This window comes from Lates calcarifer, linkage group LG16_LG22, assembly GCF_001640805.2.
Source record: "Lates calcarifer isolate ASB-BC8 linkage group LG16_LG22, TLL_Latcal_v3, whole genome shotgun sequence".
NCBI classification, from domain to species: Eukaryota; Metazoa; Chordata; class Actinopteri; family Centropomidae; genus Lates; species Lates calcarifer.
The window spans coordinates 10,271,771-10,296,457 of NC_066848.1; the positions used below are offsets into that span (position 1 = coordinate 10,271,771).

At 39.6% G+C, this 24,687-nt stretch overlaps 1 protein-coding gene across 1 annotated transcript in view; it reads left to right on the plus strand.

The window, feature by feature from the left end:
• Window positions 1–24,687, plus strand: part of LOC108897227 (protocadherin-15) — a 170,206-nt gene that overhangs the window by 19,700 nt on the left and 125,819 nt on the right. Inside the window, exon 2 of the mRNA XM_051076797.1 lies at window positions 3,371–3,428. The gene's annotated coding sequence lies outside the window, so the exon portion shown is untranslated. The remainder of the gene's footprint in view (window positions 1–3,370; window positions 3,429–24,687) is intronic.

Below are 24,687 nucleotides of genomic sequence, written 5' to 3' on the forward strand. Positions count from 1 at the left end.
TATGACAATATTTGTGTATTTCTCTAGAGTTTTAGTCGCATAATTTGATCACATAACATATCTATGGACAGTCAATCAATTTACAAAACTTGTGTTGTTTTTCAAATGCACTGACAAACCACTTTTTGGTACACAGACCTGTTGGCCCTTACATAAGACTGCTAAATGTCAAAGGCAGCTGGGGTTATGGATTTACCATTGCCACAGGGAGAAGCCATCTCGAAGGCAGAGAAAAGCACCATATGGCCTCAACAGAAAGGCTGTGCACTTTAGATATTGCCAATTTATGTGGATTGCCAAAAACAAAATACCAAATGGGTATTTTCCTTGTTTTTGGCAAATTGTTAAATATTAGTGTAAGTAAGGAACCTGAGCAGTTGTTTAATTTGACACTCTGCCTGTACTTTCTACATAAACCATACTCATGCAGTAAGCTGCAGTATAACCTCCTAAACATGTTGTGTGTCCTGCTTGAATCATTTTGTTTTGGACAGACATACTGGATGTAGCACTTGGCAGTTTAGCTGCTGTGAAAGCAACTACTTACATTCAAACTCTGTCCATCTCCTCTCCTCTTATTTCTTTCATACTTCCCCTCCCACTCCTCTGTTCCTTTGCTGCTTCCCTTCTGCCTTCTCCTTTTTCTTGTTTCCTTTCTCAGCCCATGTCTATCATTTCCCTTTCTCTCTCCCTCTCCCTCCCTCATACTCCCCTCTCTTTTCTCTTGTTTCCTTTGAAGTGCTAAACAATGAAAGAGCTACACTCTCTGTTAAGCTCATAGGGAAATCCAGGCAGAAACTGCATGGCACAGTGCAGCGCAGCAGAATCTTGTCCTCGGGACCACAGAGGGATGGGAGGCTGAGGAGGCAGCATTAGAAGTATAGTCAGCATGTGGTGACAATGGCTGCACAGAGCCTTGATCCTCCAAGCCATCACCAGACTACATCAGCGCAGCATGGCTGATGAATGTTCTGACTCATTTCCAGGGAGCATGCCTATCTGCCTCTGTCACTCTGACTGTTGAACCTTGACAACTGCCTGTTTCTTGACAGAATGTGTATGAGACCGCTGGGGTGTAATTACAAAGACTAGAAGATTTGCAAGTCAAGACCCTTACTGACTGTATGTTAGAGTTAGTCCAACATGTCATTGTAGAGGAGAAAGACAATCATTGGTCCTCCTATTGTCTTTGTCTTTCCTGTTTTTTTCTTTTTCCTTGTGTGCAGCCACAGACACATCCATGTAGTGATGAATGCTATTCATTACTGAAGGATGGAACGGGAAATGAAGCAAAATGAGTGCTTTGGGAAGCAATCCGTGACCGGGGCATATACTGTTGTCTGCCGAAACATCTGAGACGCGTTTATCCACTCCCACATGTTTCCTTAAAGCTATATCTCACAGTTACTCACATCATGCTGAATACACCTCATTCTGAAATCTGATACAGCCTTTCTCCTCTCAAACCTCCTAATTTCTGTCTGTGTCTGTCTCTTCCTCTTCATACATGGTAATGTCAACACTGTATGATGTTCTTTTATGGGGCCCTTGATGCGTTTCTTGAGTCAATCTGTCTCTTAACAAGCTCTATAAGTCACCCTCCATCAGCCACCCTAAATGCAAGCAAATGCCTTTCTCTTCATCATAGTGACATGACTGATTCCACGTGGGGGTTTGTAATAACAACTTGACATTTCATATTTATTTTCATGAATCACAAATTTTATTGAGTTCATATCTGTATCAAAATAGCATTGGTTTTTTCCCTGTCTGTAAATGCCTGCAGTGGTGTTTTCAGCACTTTGAGGTGCATGTGGGTAGAAGATTGTTTCTTTCTCAGTAGGGCCCTGCAGTTTTATCTAATGGATGTTTAATTTGTTTGATTACTCTGATGAGGTGAACAAGTATTAAGGTCTCTCCATGCTGCTAGAATTACTTGAATTCTTGAGCTCTCTGTGTGTCATTTCACTCCATAGACCCTGTACTGAAAATTATCTGAGGGTTTGAGAGACTGGTGTCATCATACAGGTCATTGATAACTGCATTAATTAATTAATTTTAGAATTGATTAGACGATTAGATAATATTTCTGTGTCTGGATGTTACTTAAATGATCAGAAACAACAGTGTACCAGGTGCTGCCACTGGTGGCCAGGAGCTACATTTCAACACCATACCAACACCCTAGTATACAGCTGTATTTAATCAGACTTGTGTTTAGTCTGCCTTATCTTTAAGTCTTTAAGATGAGTGAAACTCTAAAAACCAACTGTTGTACCCTAGCTAGCAGATGTAATGACTGTAGTGGGGAAACCCATTATGAGAATAAGGCCTCTTAGATGTCATTTCTAGCTGTTGTTCATCCAGAGGTAAGCTAGCTCCAACATGTAAGCCAACTACTCCCAAACCACAATTCTGTTTCTGTCAGCCGTAACTATGTGCTAATAAGAAAGTTATGGTGTTACTTACAGGTATATTGCTGTTCATGAAGCTAAGCTACTGGTATTCCCTTGTTTCCAGTTTTTATTTATAGGTCAGGCTGAACAGCAGCATGTTTACAACTGGCACAGAAATGTTAAATTTTATACTGTTTATGCTGTTTCACACAGATAAGGTCAACATCAAGGTTATGTTTATTGAACCCAAACACAAAGCAGTTTCATAGTTAATTAAATTGCCAAACTATACATTTTAAACAATAAAGAAGTGGTAGTGGTGATGTGCATGTCAGACCTTTATGCACTCTACTATACTGATAAACACACTCAGGTAGGTGCTTACAAGTGTGTTGCAACAGTTATAAAGGTGCATGGCTCAATTATTTTAAACTGAAGACACAATGCTGCAGAACGTAATCTGATCATGTTATAATGACCCTTGGGTTGACATAATGCTGTGAAGTTTCTCTTAAAGCTCTAAGCATACTGTGTCTAAAAAGTGTTTAGATTTGGTCCAGAAGATAAAATTTGAGTCCCATAAAAGCCAAATCAACCAGACTTATTATACCAATTTTCCTGCCAAGCTGATAATTATCATAAAGGTGTCAGGAATCCATCACCCAGGATCCACCACAATACATAACTTTGTACAGTACAGTACAGGCTGTGCTCCATCTTTGCACAGGACAAACTTGTACTACTTGTAATAACTGTAGAGCAGTTATTGTATGCCTCACTGAACAGTATAATGGAGACTGACAGGACACATGGGAGAATGGTGGGTTGATTATCCAGGAAAGAGATTATGAATTACACTCATGTTCACAAATAAGTAAGTAAATGATTGTGATAGAGTTGACTGACGCATGACTGACACCTAATGCCTTTGCAATTGTTTGCATGTAGATGATATGCTGTCTTTTTCTCTATAGGTCTGTGTGAATTTGACTAAAGGGCGAGATGTGGTGTGATCACAGGAACTCAAATCAGGTATTTCTTTGCCAGATTCTTATCTTTTGGTAGTTCTTGTAACCTGTAAAAGATTCAGTATGTGTGTTTCTGTTGCGTTCATGCATGTGTGCACTAGTGTTTTTTCGTGTTCTACTCAGCCAGTCAATTTACGCTGGTGGATTAGAGTAGGACATCTTAGAGATATAGTGAATCAGACAGGATGGACCATTGAGGTTTTTAAAGCATTGCATTGCTATGTTTTATTGATGTCCCTAAGATGATTCACCCTGACATTTGCTGATGCTTTCTGTCTCAAGCAAATCTCTTGCTATCATAAAACTGCTTGTCCAGGGTCTGCCTGGTAAATATTTAAGAGGTCCCACCATCAGTGTTGACCGTTCCTTAGATGGTCAGTATCTGAGGCCCAGGTTGGGTTGTTTTAAGAGTAAGAATTATTTTACTGTTATTAGGGATTATCAGTCTAACCTTACTTTTAATGCTTGGACAGACTCTAAAACAAACTCCCAACAACAAACATTTGAGCTGTTGTAACTCAACCACACAGCCTGGCATCAAAATAAGCTGACAGTTGCCAAGAGCTGCAGTCTATGGAGTTAATTTCCAGTGGGATTCACAGTAATAGCAACCATTTCAAACTGCACTGAAATTTTTTATTCAGTGTTAAACATATTGGTAAATAGAGCTGTATCTATGTATTCAGCCTCTGCATAGAGGACTCCTCACATTGTGCTGTTTAGGCGTTTCTAACACTCTTTGAATTTTGAAATATCTGACCTATGATTGATCTCCACGTTCATTATTGTCTAATAAGAATCTCTGCTCACAGTGATGGTTCTGTCTCTGCAGTTTGCTTTATTGTTGCTCAAAGAGCAAAACCAGCAGCACATCTTGATAGTCAATATCTGTATCTGCAGTACAGTATCCACAGCATCACTAATCATTTTTATGATTATGTTTAGACACCCACAGCACTTGGTTAAAGTTAGGGAAAGGATCTGGTTTAATGCAGAAAAACCTCACAGTGACTTCAGACTCTACAAGTCTTTTTACATGTACCCTCTTTCCCTAACTTTAACTAAAGTGCTTTTGTTGCCTAAACCTCACCACAGACAGGATAGTGGATGTGAACACTGGTCTCTGTTGTGGCAGTTAAGCGCTTTGTACACCTGCCATCCACCATGTTCTTGTGAATCCTGCTGTTAATAAATGTTAAGCACAAAATGTATTTGTTTGGTTGCAGTTGTACATAAATGTGATCTCTAGGTGACAGGGTTGGAGAGAGGCAAAAGACAAAGCAGCTGACTCAGCAGGAATAGCTACATATGCAACAATGTGTTTTTCTAATAAAAGAACTAAACGGAGATGGTGGGCCAGTTTTTAACATTTACATTCATTACAAACCTTAATGATGTGACTGACAGACAGGTCATTGTTATCCATGCTGGAGAAAAACAGAAGCAATGCACCAGAAATTGGTTGCTCACACTCAAATGTAGATTGATGTAATTATTGATAGAATTATTATAGAAATGGCTTTTCATGCCAGGTTAGAAAGAGCTTTAGCTGATATTTGTACAGTGTAAAATCCTCATCTTACTGTAATTAATGCAGGTTCCTCTCTGTCTCTCTGTCTCTCTGTCTCTCCTGTCTCCTCTCTCTCTCCCTCTCCCTCCTCTCCCTCCCTCCTCCCTCTCTCTCTCTCCTCTCCTCTCCCCCTCCCCTCCCTCCCCTCCCTCCCTCTCTCTCTCTCTGTCTTTCTCTTTCTCTCTCTTTCTCTTTCTCTTTCTGTCTGTCTCACTTTTTCTTTGTAACTGTCTCATTCACTCTCCCTCAGTTTCTTCTTCTTTGTTGTGTAAATAGGAAAAGTCTAGGTTTTGAATTTAGCTTTTGGTCCACCACTTCTGAGGCTAACAAGTCCAGTAACTTGAACACACACACACACACACACACACACACACACACACACACACAATGACTATGCACACAAATTTACAATCCACATACTGAGTGACAGGTTCAGAGTTTGTGTGTGAACTGAAGAACAAAGAAGAGGGAGAAGAGAGATGGGGATAAATAAAGAGGCAGTGGTGCAGGAAGTGGGGCATGTACCACAGCATAGAGTATATACGCAGAGCCAAGTGGTTGGAGTGTCAAGGCAAGTAGAGATGGAGCTGATGGGATTCAGGTGGTTATACTCAAAGATAAGCATGTCCGGTCAAGCGCAGGCACAGACATCATGGCTCACATGGTGCTAAGATGAGGCTCAAGTTTGGAGATTGGACATGCCAAGGCAACATTATCTGTATAAGTAAGTGAAATCACACTTGATTTTATCTTATTTGCTTCAGCTCAGTGGTCTTAATCGAGGGTCTAATATACGCCTGAGCTACATTATAGAACAAACAGCAAAGCTACTATTTATTTCAGAGCCACAGCTGAACCAGAGACACTGGATTCATCCTTTTCATCTCACTGTTAATCACATTTGTCATTGTTGTTTTGCAAAACAGTCCCCGACTTTTCATGGGATTTCTATCAGAATAGAAGAGCGAGAAAAGCGTGGCTTTGAGAGACAATCCAATTCAGCACTCTTCTACAGCTTTACTGTAACACTAATATAATCTCCCTCCTCACTCAAGCCCCGAATGCATCTCCCTGACAAAACAGTAATCAGTGCACAGTTTCCTCTGCCTCGCATTCCTTTAATGGGATGTTAAAAACTGCGGCATGTTTATGACTGTTGTTTCACTCATCTCCAATTCCATTTGGATGCTTCCAGTTGGCAGAACACAAAAAGAGCTATTTCGGGGGGGTTGTCTGACAACTTTGCCTTTTTCTTATGTATGTATGCGTGTGTGTGCACACCTGCAGTTCACCTGGAAGTCGGTTTTAACGGGTTCAGGAAACATACAGCTCAAGAGGTGTGTGTGTGTGTGTGTGTGTGTGTGTGTATATACAGAGAGCACACAGCAGGATGAAATTATCCATAATAATTTGTGTTTGCTGTTTTGCACTTAAGACCTGTCATACCAGTGGAATCATCAGTGTCGGTGCATACAGTATTTCAGCTTTATTCTGTGTTTTTTTTGTTTTTTTTTTTGTACATGTCACCTTGAAGCTGCACTGTATCTCAGGTTAAAATCATTTAGAAGTTGTGGTGACATGTGGAAGGGACGTGAAGAGACTATGGCTGTGGGAAGAGGCCAGTAACATTTTTATTATTGGTTATGTGTTAATCTTCCTTTTTAATTTTCCCAGCAACAGTTAATTAGTTTTAAAGCTGAATCCTGAAACTTTGTCTAGTTTAATAAACTGCTATACCCATTTGTGTGATGGAGAGTGGTGAAGCAGTTAAGATGCATTTACTTTGGGAAAGATGATCTCTGTACTCTGCTGTTAATGAGTGTCGAGCAGGTCATACTTGTTATATTTGGATAGATAAATTAGATAGATTTAGACTTGTGCCAAACTATTCACATAGTTAAATCATTGTGTTTTATATTGCTTTCACACCTCATTTTGTGTGATTGAGAAAATATTTGTTATTCTTTATCATTTTCTTCTGAAATTTTGCCATCAGGAATGAGTGCTTGACCACTGAAATCTGTATCCAAAATATTTAATTTTATGAGATCAAGAGGAAGGAAATAGCATGAATTTGTCAACCTACCAAGTGTACATCTTGTTATGTGAATCTTCTGAGTAACCATTACAGTCTGAGGTCATCTGTAACAACAACAGTTGCCAGATGAATGATAGGAGCAGGAAAGAGATTTAGTGTCTGTATACATAAATAAAATCATTATTATCCCCTTTGAACAGTTAGTAAAACTCATCATTCTCTAATGATCTCAATATTCATGTGTTTCCCTTTAGCAAGAATCATAAAAAGCACATCATTACTGCCAACACAAAGAAGTATACCATTTCATTTGGCCTCAGTGTCCATTGTTAAACAATCTTACAAAGTGAGAAAGTTTTGTCATATTTTCTGTAGTGCGAGTGTGCGGTCAGTTACTTTTTTTGTTTTCACAGGTGTTTTAGATAAAAGGAACACATACCTTCAGTTGTGCTGTGTTTTCTACTTATCAGTAAGCTGGTGTGTCTGTGGTGAAAGGGCATATTCAGGAGGCACCGTATCTGACAAGTAATAAAATGGAGTCCTCGCTACTAAGCCCAAAGCTATGATTAGGGCCAAATTCTAATGCACTTCATTTGCTGTTAGTCTGACAGCTGTCTGTTCCTGGTTCTGTTCTGCCTCCAGTGTATTATAGATGTTGCAGCTATGGAGTTATTGAAAATGGGCCCACTCCACCGCCTTCAATACCAATCTTTGTCATGTCACTTCTGTCTGATCACCTGTGCAGAAAACGATTCTAAATGTATGAAATTACATATTATTCATCACACGCATGCATGCTCTTACACACAAGCACACACTTACACTCAGGAAACAGGAAACAGGACGGAGGTGACACAGAAATGAACTTGCAGCTGCCACATGGGGTGACTGCAGGTGGAAATGATATAATGATTTTATAGATGAGGTGTGTGCTTCTATACTCAGCTATTATGCTGTTGGAGGTAAAATGGCCTGAATAATGCAGAACTAGAGAACAATGTAAGCTAAGCACATTTGGCTGAATTCAGGTAATCTGAAGTTTTCTTTTGATTTGTCAGAGACTATTTGACTTGCCAGTTTTTTTGTCTTATATGAACATGAACGCAGATGTAACTGTCATTATAGTGAGCACACAGGTCAAGGGAATTTTTCAGTGGAGGGAGGTTTTGCAGTTGTTGTTCTCTCTCTCCCATCCTCTCTGTACTTTTATCTCAGCCCCATCTCAATCCTATCTTCTGACAGCATCTACGTCCTTTATCTCCTGCATCTTATCTGTGGTGCCAGACACAAGGAGAGGCAATCCAAATGAGAGATAAAGAGGGAACAGGACTTGCAGAATTAGGTAGAGGGGGAGAGATAACTGGTGAAAGAGCATAAGAGAGAAAAAATGCAAAGGTTTTCTGTCTGTGCCATTAAGCTCGGTATTCATGCAAAGTTTTTTTTTTGCTTGTTTTTCTGTCACCCTTTTCACTGTAAAATAGCATGAAACTATACCTTGTAACACTGTTTAGTTTAATAGTGCAACTATTTTCATTTCATGATAACAAAGTCAATTTATATTCATGAATTTAGAAAAGAACTTATTTAATGTTCTTTTTTCATAGAAGGCCAAAGAAATATCTTTTTGCAAATAATTTGGCCAGGCCTTTATCTTCTATATCCCTTTAGGAAAACAACAATGCATCTTCACTGTCTTGTTTTGGATATGTATTGATTTGCACTGAGTGATAAAAGATGCAATCCCTGCTCTGTGTGCAAACCCTGACACCAATCAGTGTCCTCTCAAAGCACTCACTTTGGCACTTAATTGATCCTAGTTTGCACCAACTGTCAAGTTTTGATGGATAATAAGCACTTGGTTCGATTCTATCCAGTTTAAAAGTTGAAGTAGCCAGTTGAAGAAGTCAACGACTCTTCTAGGTGCTAATGGACTCTCCAGAGGTCTGCTTGCCCCTGGTTGTGAAAGTAATAACCTGTGGGTAGCCGTCAAAGAGCTCTTTCCCAAAGGTTACCAGTGTGCTCTGGAGAGGAGAAGAAAAGGCAGAAAGGGGGATTAAAAAAACTGTAAGAGGGAACATTTTCATTACAGCCCTCAGTGTTGGTTTCTATAGCCTCTGGGATTCCAAGTAACAGATTTGATGCAGGTGCTCTGCTCCCCTTGTGTTCCAATTATCAAAGCCCTTTAGCTTCTATGCCCATGTGAGCAGCCCAAAGACATCATGTCTCATGAGTATCCGCTGTCACAACTGCAGGGCACCTGAAAGAAAGAATTACAAAACATATCACAGATAAAATTTCGCACTTCTTTCCATTTCAGTTGCAAACAGTTTACCTATTAACAATAGACATTACTCCTTAAAGCTGTTATAATCATTTTTAGATCACATGATTACTTAATATGTGTAAGATGATAGAAACACAACTCCAAATGAATGTTTATGATGCTCCATAGGTTCTGAATGTGTAAATATTTGCGTGATATTTGTTCACAGCATGTTTTTCCGCTCCCCCCTAATGGCCAGGTTATTTGCAGCTTTAAAATCTCGAGACATGCACAAGGTACACTGGTACACAAGGCCAAGGAAACTGCTGCACGTGATGAGTAATTTAACTCATGTTATTTTTGAATGATTGACCCTGATGTACCTTTGCATGACTGTCCATACAATTGCAACACTTGAGGATTTACCACACTAAAAGCCTTTTCACACCAAGGATGATTTCTCATGCAGAAAACTCAGACAGCAATAAAATATAAATTGACTCCAGGTCTGTACTATAAATACTTACATACAGTGGCTCAAATCTGGGAGCAGTTAGATATTTTGCATAATTATGCACTTTGAACTCCACTGAACAGGACATTGTCAGATTAGCACTTGGATTTAAATTCACATTCTCGCATATTTCATTCCTCAATAAGGCACAGGGAAACACCACAACATGGTGTTTTGAACAAACTAGTCACAGTTATTTTTAAATCCACCCCCTGTGCAGACTTAAGCCCATGGATATTCTGTGCTAAACTGGTGAGTCAGCTGCGTTGCTCTGGCCTCAACCCCCTCTTTTATTTTGGTTAGAATAACAGCTGAATAACTATGAACTCAGCCTTTTAGAGTATCTCCACAACCTTTTAACCATTTAAATTTTTCAACTCATTGACACTTGCCAAGTAAGCTTCTTCTGCAGCTTTTCTCAAACAGTGTGTGTGTGAGTGTTAATTAGAACTGGCAGGATATAATATGACAGAATTACCTGCACTGATGTCGTTGTGCTCCCATTATCTCTGTGTATTTGCAAGGTTCACCCCTCTTTGCTTCTTTCTCTTGTTCACTTGTTTTCTTTGCCCCCCCCCCTCCCCGGACTCACACACATACACACCCTGTCTTGTTGGCTTCCTCTGACCTCCCTCTCTCTCCCTCTCTTCCTCTTGCTTGCCCACTGTCTCAGTTGCTTTGACCTCTCAATATCACACAAGCTGTCAGTGCCAAACTATGAATGTCCCTTGACACTTATTCGACTCAGACTCCCTTCGGCAATTCCATTTGCACAGAGCCAATTTCAATTTTTATAGTTGGTCGGGTGGGGGCTAGTGTAAAGCCTGCAGTCAGAATAAGCCAAAGTTGAGGACACAGAAACAAGCGCCCTAAGCAAGTGTGTGTGTGTGTGTGTGTGTGTGTGTGAGTGATGTGTGTGTTTGTGTGTGTGTCTTTGTTTGTTTCCTTGAAAAGTGTGGCTCTCAGTCAACTACAGAGGCTATCTGACCCCACCTTTTGGCAATTCTACCATCTGAACTAAGCACCCATTCTCTTTTAAAAAGCTTGACAAGTACAAATACTGACTTGTCAAGTTCATTCCATGGATATTTTTCTTACTTTTCTCAGATAAGTCAACCTAATTCATAACAATGAGCTGTTAAAGAGGTAATTAATGTGCTAGTGCAGTCGGAGCGCATGGTGTTTTGTGCTACAGAGCAGGCTCTCTTTCAGCACCATGGACAGCACCAAATACTTCAGTCTGTGTGGGAGGCTGCCTGCTGCCTACAACAGTGTAACCATGGATAGCTAATGACCTCACGCACTCACACATACACACAGACTCAAGTATTCAAGTATGCAGGCGCAGTTAATTTTTGTGGAAATGCTGATCCAAGCTTTGATGGTTCTTTGGTCTCAGCTGTGGGCCTCGTACAGAGCAGGGTTAAAAATTATAGCTCTAAAATTCCAAGAAAATATGGCTACATTTTCTGTCTAAAAAAAAGCCATGTGGGTGCCTTCTGAGTGAATGCAGTGGCGTGCTCTTTTGGGGACCGCATTATGAAGTCCAGTTCATATGCCTCCAGAAAATGTACTGGGAGAGGAAGAGAGAGAATATGTCATTGCACCAAGCTGTGCTCAAAAAGCAAAGCAATCCCTATCTTACCCTAGACTTGCTTCACACATGAGCACATCTGGAAGCTGTCCTCCCATCTCTCAACCTGTGGCACCCGGTGCAGTATAAATGGTACAAAGAGAAGAGAAGAAAATTTTGGTATCTCTCTATTCTTTTGTTAATCAGGTTATATGGCAACTGGAACCTCTAAAAATCATAGAATAAATGATACGCTGCTTATTTCAAATTGCTGCTCAATTGCATGGCTAAGATTTGAGCCTCTCAGCTGTTTTACAGCTTCAGATCTCAGTGTGCCTGTGTCTGTGTATGTGTTTTGGGACTAAACAGCCGAGTGCATACACACAGTCCAGGGAAATGATGCTTCAACAAGAAGAATTGTTCAATTTGTCCTGAGTGAAAAACAATATTCAAGATGAAGCATGTGTTTTTTTTGTAGTGCCACAGTCTTCTTGCTCTTGATTTTTCTTTCTCACAAGGCTTGTAGCATCACTGGTGTTGCTTTGATGAGTTTGTTGACAATATGCTTTAAGAGTTCACCTTAAAGAGGCAAAGCAATATCAAAGAGAATTCAGAAAGATGGCACCCAAGGAATTGTGTTCATTTTCTGCTCATCCAAGTATGGCCATGCTCTCCTAGAGACAAGCCTCTGAATGATTTATTGTGCCACTGATTCGATGAGCTCAAAAAGACACACACCACCAATACACTCCTTCTCAAACAAGAAGGAAGCATCGGTTCACTTGCACGTCCTTTCCGTAGCCACATTGACTGGGTGGTTGTTTGAATCTCACATTTGTGGAATAAACTGATGGTGCTGAATAATGCTGCAGATGCTGTGCAACCAGTTACCCAAACAGTGTCTATTCAAGTCTGAAAACATCCAGCTGCTCTTTGAAAATGACTCATATTGAAACATTTTAACGACCCCCAAAACCAATTTAATGGGTCGGCAAAATTCAATAGGTAAACAATGCACCTCCCTCCTAAAAAAGAATGAAACACTTTCTGCAGCCCCCAAGTGTGAGAAAAGAAGGCATTCATTGAGAATAATTAAATCACTGCTGTTTGTCACTGCAGGGAGTTTACATCTGCCAGGCAAAATCAGTTTCTTGAGCTTTTAAGAAATGACTGAAGGTGTTGTATTAATGCAACATCACTAATAGGAATGATTTTCCCTGAAGATGACTTGCCTGGTTAGTGATTGAACCCTCAGCCGAATACAAATAGGCCGTGTGCATGATTCACAAAGGGACCCTCGGGCTTGCCTGGTTGTACAGGGAAAAGGCACAAACACTGATACAACTCTGAGCATTTTCTGGAGAATACATGGTACCTCAAAGTCAACTTAACTGCTCCTGGTTAAAAGTATTATTGTGCATGCTTAATTAGTTTTAAAGAGAGAAAGCTATCAAAGTTTTAGTTGAATTATGTATTACTTGTCCAACTCAGGCCACAGAAACTGATCCTTTTGTAATATAAAAAGCTTGTTTCCACATTACTTTTATACAAACATTATTAGGATGGGTACACACTCTGCAGATATTTGAAGAGTGCTATTATGAATAATTGAATAATGACGAGTGAAAGGCCTGTTAATTGCTAGTTATGAAACCATATTAGACAAGTGCCTGCAGTTAGTGTTATACTTCTCACTTATTCCTTTCTCTTTTTTTTTTCCGCTGACATAGTAGATCAGATACATACATACATAACCTCTCTATACACACAACCTGTATACCCACAAACCTGGATATGTATGCTGCCAGTTGGGTGATTTGAACTAAGAAGACTTCATTGGGGCACTGAGATGAGACTTTCTCCCAAGAGCAGCATATCCCTTAATCACCCTCCTCTGTGGAGTGTCTTCACTCCTGTCTGAACTTTAGCCCCTCATTTTTCTCTGCAGCAGTAGAGGCAAGATGAGAGGGAAAATTAGTACTGTGGCAGGGGCTGATTATTCGAGAGCTTTTGCTCAAAGCCTTCCTCATACCAAAAACAAGCTAGGCCAAGTGGAGGTAGTGATGACTTAACCCGGATTAGCTCTTCATGCTCATCCAGGGCCTATACATGCCATTTGGAATGCTATTTATAGAGAAATGTTAGTTTGGCATGGACAAATATGCAATTATCTTGTCTTGTCTTGCGTCGTAATAATGGGTCTGATATTTCATTTAAAAAATGTGCTGCATGTCTTTTGAAATTACAAATCACACAACAGTAATTACATTAAAAAAAATACAGCTACATTCTTTTATAAAGGTAGTTGCTACCTCTGCCAATGTCAAACACAAACTGACATGATTCTCTCTCTGAGTCTGTGGTCCTGAATTATACATGGTCAAGAGAATCTAAGCACATTGATTCAATGATAACTGTGAGACACAGTTTAAAGCTCCCAATGTAAGTCCATCCATTCCTCTCTGAATTATACATGTTAATAGTATTATTTAGAGCAGTGGTTCTCAGCCTTCTATGTCCATGTTATTCAGATACACTTTTGTTGACACTACTCATCTCTTCCCTACCAGCCCCCACCGCCTTTCATTGCTCATGGTTGTTTTCTTTTACTTTTTTTTCCAGTGACATTTTACAGGTTAACCACAACTCTAAAGAAATGATTTTGATGATGCTTGAATTCAAGACTGTCAGTTTATTTTCCATTTGTTTGAATGTTGTGCCGTTCCCTGTTTTTATGTAGTTAGTTTATTATGACTTCCTCTGTCAGTGTCTGCTTTTGTTAAAAGTCCTAATAGACACTGGCAAGTTGTTCCATATCTCAACAAATTACACCTACTCTTTGAGAAAGGTAACTTCATACTGCCAGAAGAATTGTCAGAAATCTTACCACTGTTGACATTTCTTTTGTGAACAAGACCCCCAGCTGTGTCTCTTGTGTAGAAGCTGTTTTATTGAATATTCCCTGCAACCTTTAGTCAGGACTTATTCAGCACGGCAGCTAATTAGAGTATATTGATGGGGATCTTTTTGTTGTTGGTTAAGCTGGAGGGAAGAAAAGGCCAGTGATTGTTGCAAAGTGACAGGTGAATCATAGCTAACTGCCCCCAGTGGTATTATTTCTCAGCTCCACTCAAATCGGTGCAGACAGACCAGACTAATGGATTTAACTCTGAAACAATTGACAACTGACATTTAATGGCTTTTGTTGACCTTCAGTCAGAAACTACAGATTCACTGTGATGAGAGAGTCCTCACACTGTAATAAGTTATGGATTTGTTTGACCTTCGTGACTGTTTGGTGACTATTTTCCTTCCTGTTTTATCGAATAGGGAAGGGATTCTGTTGAATGTAATCCATCTGGGGGTATATACCTGAGTTGGTCAGGTGCATGTCTAGCAGATATGAGGTGGGAGGAGGGGCAACCGAGCCTTATCCAGCTCACCTTTACTGACCGATGTAATAAGATTACCTGCTTTGCACGTCATGGCCACACAGAGAGAGAGAGAGACAGAGAGAGAGAGAGCGGGGGAGAGAGAGAGAGAGAGAGAGAGAGATACTTGGGCTGCTCCGTGCAGTTTGCTCGCATTAGACCCAGGATACAGCCCTCCGGTGAATTGTTGCTGTCTCTTGCTGTGTCGGACTAAAGACACTGGGGCAGCAGAGTGCTGATGTGCCCGTGTGAGGAGGCTGCAGCTGCCCTGCCAGCCGGTGTCTGTGGCTCCATTGCCCGCCTAAAAGGATTTTTGTTGAGCACTTCTGGAGCCAAAACATGGTAAGACGTTTTCTTTAATTTTCTGGATCAATATCGTTACATTTTAGGCGCGTCAATTGCCACATTGGCGTTGTGACACGCGCAAGTCGCCCAATCGGTGCTCCCGAAGTAATTGTGTGTCTGACGACGAAATAGTACGTTGTTTAGTGAGGCTTTCATTGCCAATATTTTCACCGTGTCATGTCGATTTCCCGCCGTGAAATGAATAATCCATTTGCAGGGCGCAGTCGTGCACCTAAACTCTGCCCTGATCTGTGCTGCTAATCTCTGGAGGGTGAAGTTTTCAAACACTGAATGAGCGCATCAGTGTTCACTTTGGATTATTTAAGGATGAGATCCCATTAATGCCCGTGGTTGACTGTAAAATGCAGTTATTTGTTTGACATACCAGGCAGGAGGCTAATGCTGACTGCGACTTTTTTTTAAATAAATATTTCAAATGAGCTATTGGTTTATTTGAGCGTGATTACCGAAATAGTCTCTTTTTTGTGAGGAAACCGTAATGAGTGTCCCAGTTGACTGGCTGAGCGTCGACAGCTGCGTTTCTTATTAGTTGACTTTTGTATCTCGCCTAATATGCATATCAATTACAGTATTTAGTCGAGAACACGATTGGCATGCAATAACTTCCCCTGCGAATGTGAGTGACGGGGGAGGAAATGCATGCTCCTTCAAAACTTAATTCACACACACACACACACACACTTTTCACAGGCTCATAGTAGTACATTAAAACAATCTTATCAATGTTGATTTGGTTACGAAATCCTTTCTAAAGATATTAGTAATCGTCTTAGAAGTCCAAATTACTGCAGTATAGTATAGTATAGTAAGTAAGTAAAATCCCATGTCTCCTGGTGACTGCAGTCAGCTACACTACAGCATCAACCAACCTGTGCATGGAGTCCTTTGAGTGGTTTACTTGGTGTTTGGGACCTCACAGTTGTCAGAGAAAAACTTGAGGCATACCGTCATTTATTTTACATGCCAAAATAGCAAAATGATAATATAATCACCTCTTGTGCAATTACAGTATCTCTTATTTAGAAGCCTCTGCTATGATAATGAACCTAAAAGAAACTTAAACTCTATTCCGACTATGAAACCCTTTTTCAAGTTTGCATTATTTTAGTGTAAGGTCGCAGAGTTAATGCTGTGCTGGTTTTCTATATGCCACAAACAGCTGTAGAGCAATCACATTTAAAGTAAGCTAATTTGACTAACAGCTGCAGTCTGGATCTGGACCTTGTGTTGCCATTGACAGAACATCCATGCAAGTAGAGAAACCCTATATCATCAGCCCAAAGGTTATTCATTAATTAATAACATTAGTGGTAAGTAATTGATAACGTCAATGGCAGCTGCATTCCATTTAGGTGTGCCAGTTCCAATGGCCTGTCCTGCAGTGACACTTTTTTGTTATTAGTTACATGTGTTGTTCTTGAAAATAAAAAGGTTTTTTTTTTGAGAAGGCAGTGCTATCCAGTGCTTTTTGCTGCTGTAATGTAAAAGGTATAAAAGCTCCAGCAGAAGCTAGTAAGTGGGCCTTGAGTTAAGGCCTTTTAGCTATAAACACCATTGAAGAAAAAAGTCCAAAGTAAGGGCTTGTCAGAAAACTAGGTATACGTTGATGCTTTTAACATTTAGTACTGCTAGTACTGCTTTTCAGGCTTCTTGATTAACAAACAATGCTATGCTGATGGTGTGTAATTAGACACCTGCCCTTGGATGTTAGATAATCAACTTCAAATAGCCTTTGCACCATATGTTCATGTACTCTGTGTGTATGTGTGTGTACGTGTATGTAAATACCTTGGTATTTAGCATGTAACTGTCAATGGTTTTTATGTCCTTTTTAAATAATGATTTGACAAGTTGTGGTGCATCACATCTGAAGAGGCAGCAGAGTTTTGGAAATAAAGGATATTTATTAGTTGCCTGAAAGGTGCACTAGCACAAGGTACTGCATTTTCTTCTATAGAAGCATTTCTATGTAATATTACTTTCAGTGGGCAGTGCCTATGGGGATTTGCATTATGCACTGTAGGTAGGTAAGAGCCCTGTCTGAGAGGGAAAATTGTGGGCACTTGTACGTCAGACTGTAGGATGCAGGGCCCTGGATACTCTTTTGGATACTCAATCAGAGACTAATATAAGTTTTATATATGTGCTATGTTTTGAAACTGTCTGAACATTTATGTGATATATGTAAAATACATTGTATAATATGTTGAATTTATAGGATTTTGCATCAGTGTGATGTAGCACCTTGACAGATCTGAATAATCTTGTCTTAATTGACTAAAAAGAGACTCATCTCATATATTATCAGTTGAATTTCCAGAAAATGCACTATATCATAAAGTATATTATTACTGTGATGTAAAAAGACATAAAGTATACCATGTTGGACTGCAGCCAGTGATCATTTTCATCATTCATTAATCTGTCAATTACTTTTTGTAGTGACAAATGCTGTCCACCACCTGTTGAGATGTGTTGTAGTTTCCATAGAATGTATAAAAATGTAGATGGTGTAGATCTGTAACATCTGTAGATTTGTGAGAGGAGGTTTTCCAACTTGGAAGTTGGTTTACAGCCATTTTCACAATGGCCTCCAAGACAAGTATAAGCTGGCAGTGGAATTAGCATTAAGATCCTGAACTTTCTTTGGGTTTTTCTTGAGGCCATTAGATGAACTGTGCATTAAGGTACTTTGGCACTGCAGCTTTGGTGTTTGTAGCTTGATTGATGTGAAGTATTTACCACTGATATGAGCTTCAGGACTAGTAAAAGGTGTACACCATTTTTACTGTCATGATGGAAGACAGGCAGCTCAAGGCATCCTCTCTTTAAGTATTAATAGGGTGAACTAAAAAGGTTATAAAACACTCTGGTAACTGAAGTGAACCAGAGGGGATAGATTAGGCGGTGGTGAATTATCAGAAGTAATGGAGTGTCTTGTTCATACCAAAGGATGGTGAGGAAAGCCTGCAGGGTGTGGCGCATACAGGTGGAAGTTAAAATGAGACTAATTGTCCCACTGGGTGGTCGGCCCCAAGTAGATATAGCGGGTTATATCAGAGAGCAGCTTGTTAGAGAACTGGATGGCTTCCTGCGTTATTCCACCTCAGCATTATCTCAGTATTGAAATACAATGCTCAGCAGGCAACAGCTACACAGCTCAAGGCACCTCATGGTCAGATTGCTTTGGGTGAACAGTTAACATTCATTTAGTCTTCACCTCTTCATTACATGCGGTCGCACCAGGCAGACGTGTGTGTGTCTGTCTGATAAAACAGTAATTAACAAGGCCTGCAACACTCCCATGACTGACTAATGATCTAATCTTGTCTGTTGCATCAGCACTTCCCACAAAAAGCATTCTGGTGCTGTAACAAATAAGAGTGCACTCATTTTGCAGCCCTTGAGCAATGAAGACAGAAAACAATCTTGGGAGTTTTTTTTTTTTTTTTAAGTTGTATTTTAGGCATATTGTATTGTCTTATGCTAGAATGTCTAACATAAGCCACTGCCAGGTACAAGATACAACTTATGTTTTTATCACTGGCAACAAATCCCATGAAAAGACCAAAACTACCAGTGCATTAGTCTGGATATGCTTGGCACTCAAACCTACTGGTTCCTGTTGAGGATATTACCTTTAAAAATGAATCAGGAATGTATATTGTATATTATATTATATTTATATTTTCTTTTGAAAATACAGTGATGCTACAGATACTAAGAGCAGCTTTAACTTTTGGCTAGATAATATCCATTAAACACCAGAATTTCACCAAAAACAGGCAAGACTGAGGGTGGAAGGTCAAGTAAGTAATTCTACAAATGGTTACACCTTTAGCACTGCAAAGCAGTTTTGGATTTGGTATTTCAAAATACAGTGTGTGCTTCATTGTGAAACCTGATAGCAAAAGTTTTAAACAGAGTGAAAAAACAAGAGTTATAAAAATGGGATTTCATCATAGGATAAAGAATATTTTCCCCACAGTGAATTACTATCGTAACTTAGTTATCATTCAGCAAATATGACTTTATTCATATGCACAATGGACACCTCGGGGTAACCATTTCAATATTATTTGATAAGAGACTCGTGGGTAGTGATGCCTGAAATGATTTGGGCCCAAGTGGATAGTGACAGGAAGAGGAAACAGGAGCTATTGTGAAATGCCTTTTCTTCCTTTTCACCTTCCTCCTGGTGTTTTAATTTCCAGTGATATTCTTTCACAGATTCAGATGAGATGCTGTAGGTTGTGAGTCTGTGTTATGATTTACCACCTTCTCTCTCTCTGTTTCCATGTGGGGGAGGGTGGGTACTGCACAGTAAGAACACCATTATCAGATCAGCAGCTCAGTGTCAGATATCAGAGGCAGTAAACTCTCTATTTCATCACTGCCACCTGTAGTGGAATGAAATGTGCGAATGGGAACCATTAGTACTAGTACACAGGTACACAGGTGTGGTACAAGGGATAGACAGATGATCTGATCTGTGCACTAGGGGAGTGATGTCAGTGTAGTTTGGGAGTATTTATTTTAATATAATCACACATTTCTTGAGCGGTGGATCTTTCCTTTCTCCTCCATCAGTCTCAAATTGTCTGCATCTCTTCCTTTGCTCCCCTCTGTCAGTTATGGATTTGTCACAAGTTTTACATGTTAGTCCACTTATAATGTGTGAAAAATTCAACTAAATATTTACATATATCGTGCATTGAAATCCTTCAACAAAGGCAATATCTCAAGGCTAAGTATGGATTCTCTTAAAGAAAACAGAAACCAGCATATGTTATGTTGGGAAAGAAAGTCACAGTTAATAAGCATACAGACATTGAGGTATTGTACAGAAACCAAGCAGTAAAGTCACTGAAGTCTAGGATTTCATATTCTTTCTTAATTAAATGCAGATCACACATCACATATTGGTAACTAGGTGGTCAACATCTGTTGAAAATTTTTTTTTCCTCCCCTGAGAGGCATTTAGTGGAAATGCCAGTGAGACACTATGTCCTGAGAGCAAAGTAGATGTGTTTTGGCCTTTGACCAGTTATTAGTTTACTTTGTAATGAGGTGTTTATTGAAAAAGAAAAGGAAAAGGAAGTCTGATTTGCGTTTCACTACAGGCATAATTGAAGCAATGAAAACACCATTTGAAAGTTGAATTTAGGGCATTTGCAATATTTATTTGTTTATTGTGACTTCAGTCTGACTGGGTGTGTTCCAGCTGTGAGCTGTTGACTAGAGGGTGGCTGGCATTACATCTGTGGTGCCTGTCACCACTGCAGAAATTCCCTTGAGCCATGCTTTAAACACTGTGGTGCTCTGCAGTGCAGACAACAGTGAAGGCCAAACTTTCTGAAAGTTATTCTCTGCCATGTTTCTCACCATTACAGTATAGTACACAATGTTATGGTGTAATTGACACCATAACATTAAATATGTTCATACACCCCCAGTATTATAAAAAATGTAAATTACCTGTAAACATTATCTTTTCAACCACATTTAGCTTGCTTTGGTAAATGTATACAGTAATGACAAGTAAAAACTACACTGCCTGAGTTTGTTAATGTACATACTAGACATTAGATTAAGTGAGACACACACACACACACACACACACACACACACATACACATACAGAACATACATTTGCTGGTATTTATTTTTATAAATGAAGGACACACCCTGCTGAATTTCCTACTTAGCTCCAAGCCAAACACTGTCTTGTCTGAGTTTAGATATCAGCTGTTAACTGCCCTCATAGATTCTTACTCTGGCCTAAACTCCTACAGAGATGTAAACACCTAACCAAATGCCTAAATATTGTCACATTATTATGACAAACATTGTACCTAGGTATCCATCTCTTACCAGCACCACCTAAATTGTATATGTTTAATAGACACAACAAATGAAACTATTTTTTCTAACCATAGGTTATTACTAGATAGTGTATGGTTTGGCTGTCTTCCATTAAATCACTTGTTTCTATTTAGATGTGTCAGTGCTTCAGTATCTTAAGGATGTGGCAGTTGAGCTCAAAGATGCCCTTTGGGGTTATGCTTTTAGGTAGTGCCTTACTGTGCCTTTACTGAACTTTTGAAGAGTCACCATGACACATATTCACCTGAATGTTACTCACGGGGCTGTGTTGGCACATAAAAGGCCAATTTCAATACAAATGAGTGCACTCTATCTTTTATACCAGCCATTAAAGAATCCTTTGAAGTATCTGTAGCAGCCAGAGGAAGCCACAGAGGGTGAGTGTATCACATTGTGTAGTGGCTGGTATAACTCACACACATGCAGATTCTTAAAAGCAGAAATGTAGGTTTTATTTCACATATCTTGGCAGAGCCCATAGCGTACATGGAACTTCTTTACAAATGTGAGTAATAATAATAATAAGAATTGAGATGTCTAATCTCAGAGGCTGAGGCTTACAAATCCATAAGGCATAATGCAGCTGCCAGGTATAGATTTAAAAAATGGATTGAGTGGTTGTCGTGACCTTGGAAGACCAGATAGAAGTGGAGGATATTTTCATCACTTTATTCGGGTCTACAGTGCAAGCAGCAGATGCAATGCATAGTGGTCCACTCACTTACTGTGTTGTCCAAGTCCTTTGAACTTTTCCTCAAACATACTGTATCGTGCATTTGCAACACTATTATTCATCCAGATAAATCCACAAAAGTGACCACATGCTTCATAATTCTAAACATTCCCTTTTGGATTCTATTTTTCTGTGGAGGGATTAGTCGTTCCATTATGTGTTAAAGCTTAGAGACAAACCCTGTGACAGTCGCAGCCATGCTGCGATTAACGGGGGTAAAAGTCACCCAGTGAAGTGAAAGATTTTTGAAAAAAAAAAAAAAAACATTCTTTTGTCTGGCATCAGCTGCATGTGTTTAAGACCATGTTGCTAAGTGGTTCCTATTGTGCACAGCAGTGTGCCTTGTGACATGGATAGGGCATTGTTGATGCTAAGCAGACAGCGTAGAGTGGTCGGGGCATCCACATGGACTGAGCTCAGCGAGGGTTTAGAGATTTAGAATGTGGTCATGAGATGACTAAGGCTAAGGGATTAGAACCTCTGAGATCTGTGCCTCACTCGCTCTGAATTAGAGAAAATGAGAGATTTAGTGGACCACCAGGCTCTGTTGACATTAGATGCAGCTGAATACATTATCTACTTACTTGCACTGCATGTAGGTTTACTTTTCAGCTTCCTATTATGAGTTATTCACAAATAATTGAGAATGACATATGGTCTTTTTAATATTATGACATACTGCAGCGCTGAGTGCTTTTTGTGTTTGGTCCAATTATGGTGCAGACTCATTTTGATTTTAAGTTTTGCCCTGTAATTTATTCAACAAAACTGGTAACAGTATATTCTTGACTTCAACAGAAGATGGTGGTGCACCCCACTGCTTTTCATCCATATCATGCTAACTTTCTGCTGCCTGCTCCTCAGCTGCTCCTTCATGTCCTGCAGCCATCACTTTCCTCTGACACCAGATAATACCGTGGCATAAAAGCCAACAGGCCATTACTGCTTATCATATGTTATCCTGCCTCACTTTATAACATGTAATAGCCTGTATCAAAATGTGCAGTAATATATGATTGTAGCCCCTATCTGATTGTAGCCTTAACTTAACCCATTAGCTGTATTCCACATCATTAAAACAAAGTATTGCAAAATCAACTGTCCTGTCATTGCAACTCACAACAGTAGATAACAACCATGCAATGTGACATGACATGTAATAGACAACTGACAGTTCTTCAAACTAATAGCTCATATGTTCTTTTATTCATTATTTTGCCACATTTTACATCCTTAACAAAAGTTAGTCTGTGCTTCCCCATAGGTTAACCTGAACCTAACCCTAACCACAGAAGGTGAGCTCTCCGGGAAGCCAAATTCTGACGGAACGGAAACAGTATCTGACTTTGACACAACACTGGAGCCATAGTTGCCATTCTGTTAATGTGCTGGTCACACAACGCTGTCTGTGTAGACACACACGTTAGACAATTTGTTTGTGAGGTTAACCATTAAACTTGACCTTTAGATATGTTCCTACTGCTCATCATCACCACATCTTTACTTATATATTAAGTCATTATTTCTAGTAATCTAGGAAACCCCCTTATTGTGTATGCAGATTCACTAATTTTTCTACTTAGAACAAGCATATTTTTGTCTGTGAAAGTACATTGTATAAACAGGTGCACAGGGTTTATCATGTTCAAACCATCCTGGCCCATCATAATAATCATGAGAGCACTCAAGGCCCACATTAAATCTTTCATTTGCTGGTAGCAACTTTACAAAAGCACATAATGGTGTTTATACATTTTCCCTTTAGGTTCAGTATTTCCAGCCGAAATACCCAGGCTAAACATCCCAACCTTTATGACTGTGTTTAGCATCAGCACAATTCAGCTCAGCTCGCTTCTTCACAGGGAATATGATAAAATGCACCTCGTGACACAGGTGGGATGAAAAAAAAATATATATATAATCAGGGAAACCGAATGAACATTAACTACATAATAGCTTTTCATTTCTGTGTCAAGTGCACATTGAGATCACTGCTCGCACTGAGGGCTACTCTCTCCCACAGCTTCATGCATGCAACGAGCACTCACTTAGGAATCACTCATAATAGCAGTTACATCATCCTGCAGAGGGAAGCACCTGCAGTGTTAGTGACTGAAGACAAACAAGTAAATTAAATTTTAGAACAATGCAATGGGAGCTTGTTAGAAAACACTTATTTTGCCATCTGCCATTTAAATAAAATGCTTCAGTTGTTTTTTAGCATGTGCTTTGTAGTACAATGTGACACTACATTAAACACTGTTTTTCCCAATGATGGATGACTAATTGTGGTAATGACAGCCCTATATGATATGTTGTCATGTTGATATATCGCCTGGCTCTAGTTCACTTTCTGGTTGTGTACCTCTCTGCCTTCATTAAGCAATAAGTTGAGACTTAAATTGTCAGTAAAAAGCATTTTGGGAATGTCTTGCTTCCCTAATTTGTCAGACTGTAATGAAAGATCAAGGCAGGCTCTAATGCAGGGGGTGATCACTCAAAAGCTTGAACCAATTTGATATTTATTAGGAACAGCAACTGCATGGGGTAGTTGTATGGGGACGTAGTTTTTTTTTTCTGAAGGAGTCATTACAGATTGAAGTTATTTACTTTTGTAATGTAAAAATTTAAAAATGTAATTTTTTTTTGGCATTTACTGTTAAATAGGCATGTATCATGGCATGGAAAATGAAAAACTAATGAGGTGTAAAAGCCATTTTTCATTTCAGTGTGACTTTAAGAGCAAATTAAAAAGCAGTTTCCTAAATGGCAGCAAGTGCAAGCGAGGGCTCCATTCACAGGGAACTGGAACTTGGTCACTGACTAGCTTGATTAGCAACCATAAGCAGGATGTGTGCAGCTTACTGATACCAAGTCCAGTTTTTATCA